This window comes from Gossypium hirsutum, chromosome A06 (genome assembly GCF_007990345.1).
Source record: "Gossypium hirsutum isolate 1008001.06 chromosome A06, Gossypium_hirsutum_v2.1, whole genome shotgun sequence".
In the NCBI taxonomy this organism is placed as follows: Eukaryota; Viridiplantae; Streptophyta; class Magnoliopsida; order Malvales; family Malvaceae; genus Gossypium; species Gossypium hirsutum.
Window position 1 is genome coordinate 53,066,932 of NC_053429.1, and position 6,596 is coordinate 53,073,527.

Below are 6,596 nucleotides of genomic sequence, written 5' to 3' on the forward strand. Positions count from 1 at the left end.
TTACGTGTTTAGTGTCCTGGTAGACACTGTTAGTTGCCATATTCAAGCTATCATAATACACATTGTAATCCTCGTGTTTATTATCCTAGCGAACTATCCCATGCTGAGCTTTCCATAACCATCACTTCCTCAGAGCAACTAAGAAAGATGAAGAAGAGGAGAGAATGAAACAGAATTGAGAAAATCCATGTAACATCCCAAAATAGGGCCCAGTCAGAATAGTGGTTTCGGGACCACAAATCTGACATTGAAATATTTATTTTATGATTATTATGAGGTCTAGAATATGAGTATATGCATGTGTTAAAGTTTCATGAAGAAATTCTATGAGTAAGGTGTTCAATTGGAAATTAAGGACCACAATGAATAAAGTGCAAAACTTGGATTCTAAAAGAAATTTGTATGAAATTGCTTTAGATTATTAATTAGAAGTCCTTAAAGATAAATTTTCCCAATTTCTAAGTTTTTAGACAAAAATGGGCATTGTATGGATAAAATTTGAAAAAAAAGGCTTAAGGGCATTTTGGTTATTTGGCTAATTAATGAAATAAAATGAGAAAATAAGCCAAAACTCAGCTCATCTTCTCCACCTTGATGCCAAAATTTGAGAGCCACCATAGCTAGGGTTTCTTCACTTTTCAAGCTCAATAGTAAGTGCTCCCAAGCCCTGTTTTTAATGTTCTTCGTATTTCTGAAATCCCAGTAACTTACTCTCTGCATTTCTACCCATATTTTGAGTTATGGTTCATGTATGTAAAGTGACCCATGTGTGACATGTTTATACTTTGATGATTTATGGAGGAATTTGAAAGTTGGATGTGTGTTAAACATCTTTTTCTAGGTGATTTTCATGAAAAACCCCTAAAAGGACCTTTTTACAAAAGGTGTAAAAATGTGGTGGAAATGTGAAATAATGGAAAAATGTGGGCTTCCATAAGAGGAAAGAACATTCAGCTGGGCTTGGGTAATGTAGAAAATTCATGCATTTCATCATACGAGCCTAGGGACTAAATCGTAAATAATGTGAAAGGTTAGGGGCAAAATGGTCATTTTGTCCGTGTGGTGAAATTTAGACTTGAAAAGAATAATGTGAGGTATTAAAGATTCATTTTTCTTGTCATAGACCCCGAGGAAAAAATTTCAGAGGTCGATCGAGGAAAACAAAAGGTTTCAAAATAACCGAGATGCAAAACTGAAACGAATACCAGGTAAGTTCGAATAACTTTAAGTAAACTATTAATATGCCTAGTTACATGTGTTATGAATGTATGATAATTGGTTATAATGATGGCATGAAAATCCATGAAGTATGTTAATAATAATGAAATGATAATAAATGTCCCGGTTGAAGTCAAAAAGGGAAATTCGATGGATAAACCATGGCTTACATGGTTTGAGATCCTACATGTGTTGTAGAAAAGGATTTAGCCCGGATGGGTAATTCATTGATCTCAAATATAAGAAGGATCTAGCCCGGACTGGTGTTCCTTGAGTGGTCGAGCCTCCCAAAGAATGTGTGCATTGTGGATTTAGCCCGGACAGGTAATCCGACTAGGGTCTGAAAATTTAGCCTGGACTGGTAATTCAGATTCGAGCTCATTACGAGTGTTTGTCGCTGTAAGGGATTTAGCCTGGACTAGTAATCCTGACACCACCTTATGAGTTTACATTGCTGGGGATTTAGCCTGGACTGGTACTCACGCCGTATAATGTGAGGTTCGTGGGAGTGCATACTTGAGATGATCGCTCTTATGGCTTGACGGTAAATGGATAATCCATCGAGACTTCTGAGAAACTCAACGGGATTAACATGAGATATAAAAATGAAAATGTTGAATGATGAGCTCATCTAAGACAAATTCATGGTGCATTGTTATGAGACCAACTTGTTGATTGAGTGCATGTGATAGGGAAACTATTTCATGCTTGTTGGTTTCATTGCCTAATATGGATGCATGCTAATTAATCGGTAAGTTTACTTTTGTAACACCCCGAACCCGAGACCGTCACCGGAGTCGAACACGAGGTGTTAACAGACTTTAAACCACTTATAAAAAAATTTCCCAGACACTGCCAATCTGCGTACTAGTCGCTTTAAAAATCATATCTTGAGTTAAAAAACTCAGAATCCAGTTCCGTAAATTTTCCCTGAAACTAGACTCATATTCCCATCTACAAATTTTTTTCTAGAATTTTTTCTTGGGCCAATTAGTACAGTTTATTAGTCAAAGTCTCCCATGTTACAGGGATCGACTACACTGACCTTTGCGCATTACGACTTGGATATCTCCCTGTACAGGGATTCAATACTGATGTCGTTTGTTTCTATAGAAACTAGACTCAAAGAGGAATCTATACATATATGGCATGACTTCTAATTATCTCTGGTTAATTTATAATGAATTTCCAAAGTCGAAACAGGGAATCCAGAAACCGTTCTGGCCCTGTCTTACGAGAACCTGAATATCTCTTAACATACTGTCCATATGATCGTTTCGTTACTTTCCTATGAAAAATATTCATCAAGGTCCATTTACATAATTTATTCACTATTTAATTCCCTTCCTACTATTTTTAGTGATTTTCCAAATCTACATCACTGCTGCTGTCAGCATCTGCCTTTAAGGTAGACTTTACCTATTTCATAGTTTCCATGATTCAACTAGCCCTTTTAGCATAAATAGCACAAATTATGATAGTGATTAACCATTCCCATGGCCAATCCTTGTTAAGCATATCCACACCTCTCAATAACCATATCCATACCAAATGATTATAACATTATACTCAAACATATATAAGCCATTTTCGCATGGCTATCCAAAATTATACAAGTCCAAAGGGTCCATGACCCCAACAAAAAGGGTAGTCCTATACATGCCATTTCGAAGTTCAACCAAAATTGTACCAAAAAGGGGGGGGCTTTGATAGTGTGGGCGACTTCGACTTCAAAATCCCGAGTCCGATAGCTGGAGAACCAAGATCTATAAAACAGAGAATCAAGGAGACGGAGTAAGCAATTTATGCTTAGTAAGTTTTGAGCAAGGGATTCCAGCACAACAAAAGTATAGCATTCATGTAGCTAAACGGATAATTTCATATGCACAATTTTTCAATATCATACTTACTTCACATTACCAACCCTTTTATTCATACACAAAGATCAACTTAGCCAAAGGCCGATAGCTCATTTATCAACTGAGCGAATACTTATTTGTAAGGGCTCAACTAATTCAAAGCACATACGAAACATACCTTAATGTTGGGATGTTTCAAGCGTATTAACTGAAGTTTTTATAGCAAGATCATTCATTCCCAAATCACGTACCTTCGGAATTTAACCGGATATAGCTACTCGTTCAAATGCCTTCGGGACATAGCCCGGTTATAGTAACTCGCACAAATGCCTTCGGGACTTAACCCGGATTTAGTAACTCGCACAAATGCCTTCGGGACTTAACCCGGATTTAGTAACTCGAACAAATGCCTTCGGGCTTAGCCCGGAATTAGTATCTCGCACAAATGCCTTCGGATCTTAGTCCGAATATGGTCACTTAGCACAAAGCCTTCGGGACTTAGCCCGGACATCATTCAAATAACCATGCACATTTAACAATAAATCATGGCACATTCGTATTTCATTTTCGTTAGCAAAACTCGAACACAAGACACTTATCATTCTTGCAATTTCGGCTCAATAGCCACACACAAAGAGCATGATTTTGATTTGCTTAAAACATGATCTAATCAAATCATAATTTAAGCTCTTTTACTCAAGAACTTACCTCGGATGTTGTCGAACGATTCCGATAGCTATTCGACCACTTTTCCTTCCCTTTATCGGATTTAGTTCCCCTTTGCTCTTGAGCTTAATTAAACAAATAAATTGATTTAATCATTTGAGCATCGAAAAGAGGAACACAAGGCACTTAGCCCATATTTATACATTAGACATTAAAGTCACATATGTACGGAAATCATGAATCAAACTCAACATTTTGGCTAATTTTCCCCCTTGGCCGAATTTTCTAAGCAAAGACAAAAGCATCAATATGCTTGCCTCTAACCGAATACATGCAACACCAATCTCCTTCCTATGGCCGAATATGCATGTCTATGTTGGGGCCGATTGCAACACTTAATACATTCTACAAGTATGGTCACTTGTATTGACTAAACACCATTTTGTTTCAAGTTCAAAACTTGGCTAATACACACATATATACACTAGTAAAGCATCCTCTCCCTTTCCATCAATTTAACACATGCATTACTCATTAATATACAAAAATTATATTCGGCCTTAGCACACAACTTGCTAGCCGATTCTTCTCCATCTAGCAACTAATGCACATATGTGCTCACTCAAAAATGCTAAAAAGAAGATTCAAGAATCATCAATCCACCATCACATGCATCATTAACAAGCTTCATATTTAGCATGCAATGGCATTAACACAAAATCCACCTAGGCCGAATATCATCCCCATGACATAGCAAAGATTTGAACCATGGGCTAATTAGAACTCAAGCTAGCAACTAAAAACATGCATGAATCTCATGGCACAACCTCAAACATACCTTGATCTAGATACAAGTATGGCCAAACCTCCTCCTAATCCTCTTCCAAACCAAACATGAAGCAAGAACTCCTTCCTCCTTCCTTAGAATTTTCGGCCAAAAGAAGATGAAAAAGGATGAACAAAATTTTTCTTTTCTTTTCTTTAACTCACGGCAATGGGGGGGGAACAACCACACACTTTTTTTTTTGTTTTCATCATATTCCCTTTCATTATTTTATGCCCATGCTCCTTATTTTATCATACTTCCCATGAAACACTAACTCAACATGTTTATGACATGTTCTTGCCCATCACACTTGGTCTACCATGCTTGTCATGGCCGGCCACTACTAATAGGGGGGGAAATTGACATGCAAGTCCCCCCTTTTTCAACATGCACTAATAGGTCCTTATGCTTTGACCTATCACATTTCAAAATTTTCTCACATAAGTCCTATTTACTAAAACTCAAATGCAATCGACTAAATCGAAGCTTGAAATTTTCACACATTCATAATTACATATTCTAGACCATAAATATCACATTCGAACATTTCGGTGACTCGGTTTAGCGGTCCTGAAACCACTTCCCGACTAGGGTCAATTTTGGGCTGTCACAACTCTCCCTCACTTAAGAAATTTTCGTCCCCGAAAATCTTACCGGTAAATAGGTTTGGGTATCGTTCTTTCATCGAGCTCTCGGTTTCCCAAGTAGCTTCCTCGATCCCGTGTTTGAGCCATAACACCTTAACTAACGGAACCCTTTTGTTTCGCAACTCTTTCACTTCACGAGCTAGGATACGAATCGGTTCTTCTTCATAACTCAAGTCAGATTGAATTTCAACTTCTGAGGGATTAATCACATGTGACGGATCGGATCTATAACGTCGAAGCATCGAAACATGAAAGACATCGTGAATCTTTTCAAGTTCAGGGGGCAAAATCAATCTATACGCAACCGGACCAACTCGTTCGGAGATTTCGTACGGCCCAATGAATCTCGGGCTCAACTTGCCCTTACGGCCAAATCTGAGTACCTTTTTCCAAGGCGAAACTTTAAGAAACACTTTATCTCCCACCTGATATTCAATGTCTTTTCGTTTCAAATCCGCATACGATTTTTGACGATCTGTGGCTGCCTTCAGACTTTCACGGATTACCTTTACTTTCTGTTCGGCATCTTTAATCAAATCAACTCCGAAAATTTTACTTTCACCGAGCTCGGTCCAAAACAATGGTGTACGGCATTTACGACCGTACAAAGCCTCGTAAGGTGCCATCTTAATACTTGATTGAAAACTATTGTTGTAAGCGAATTCAATCAAAGGTAAATACCGTTCCCATGAACTACTGAACTCGAGGATGCAACATCTCAACATATCCTCAAGTATCTGAATTATCCGCTCGGATTGACCATCGGTTTGGGGGTGAAAAGCAGTGCTAAAATGCAGCTTGGTACCCAAAGCTTCTTGCAATTTCTTCCAAAATCGTGAGGTGAATCTCGGATCTCTATCCGACACGATAGAAATAGGTACCCCGTGTAATCTCACAATCTGAGAAACGTACAATTCAGCTAGTTTATCCAATGAAAAATCCGTACGCACGGGGATAAAGTGAGCCGACTTAGTCAGTCTATCGACAACAACCCAAATCGCATCTTTCTTACTTGCTGACAATGGCAGTCCGGACACAAAGTCCATTGTGACTCGATCCCATTTCCACTCGGGTATCATGATCGGCTGAAGTAATCCTGAAGGCACTTGATGTTCTGCTTTCACTTGTTGACATATTAAACATCTCGAAACAAAGTCGGAGATGTCTCGTTTCATACCATGCCACCAAAACCAACGTTTCAAATCGTTGAACATTTTCGTACTCCCCGGGTGAATTGACATTCGGCTACAATGGGCTTCGTTCAGAATCATCGAAATGAGTTCCGAATTCCTTGGAACACACAAACGACTTCTGAACCTGAAACAATCATCATCATCAATTTGAAACTCCGATTCCTTGTTCGGAACACACTCAGCCCGT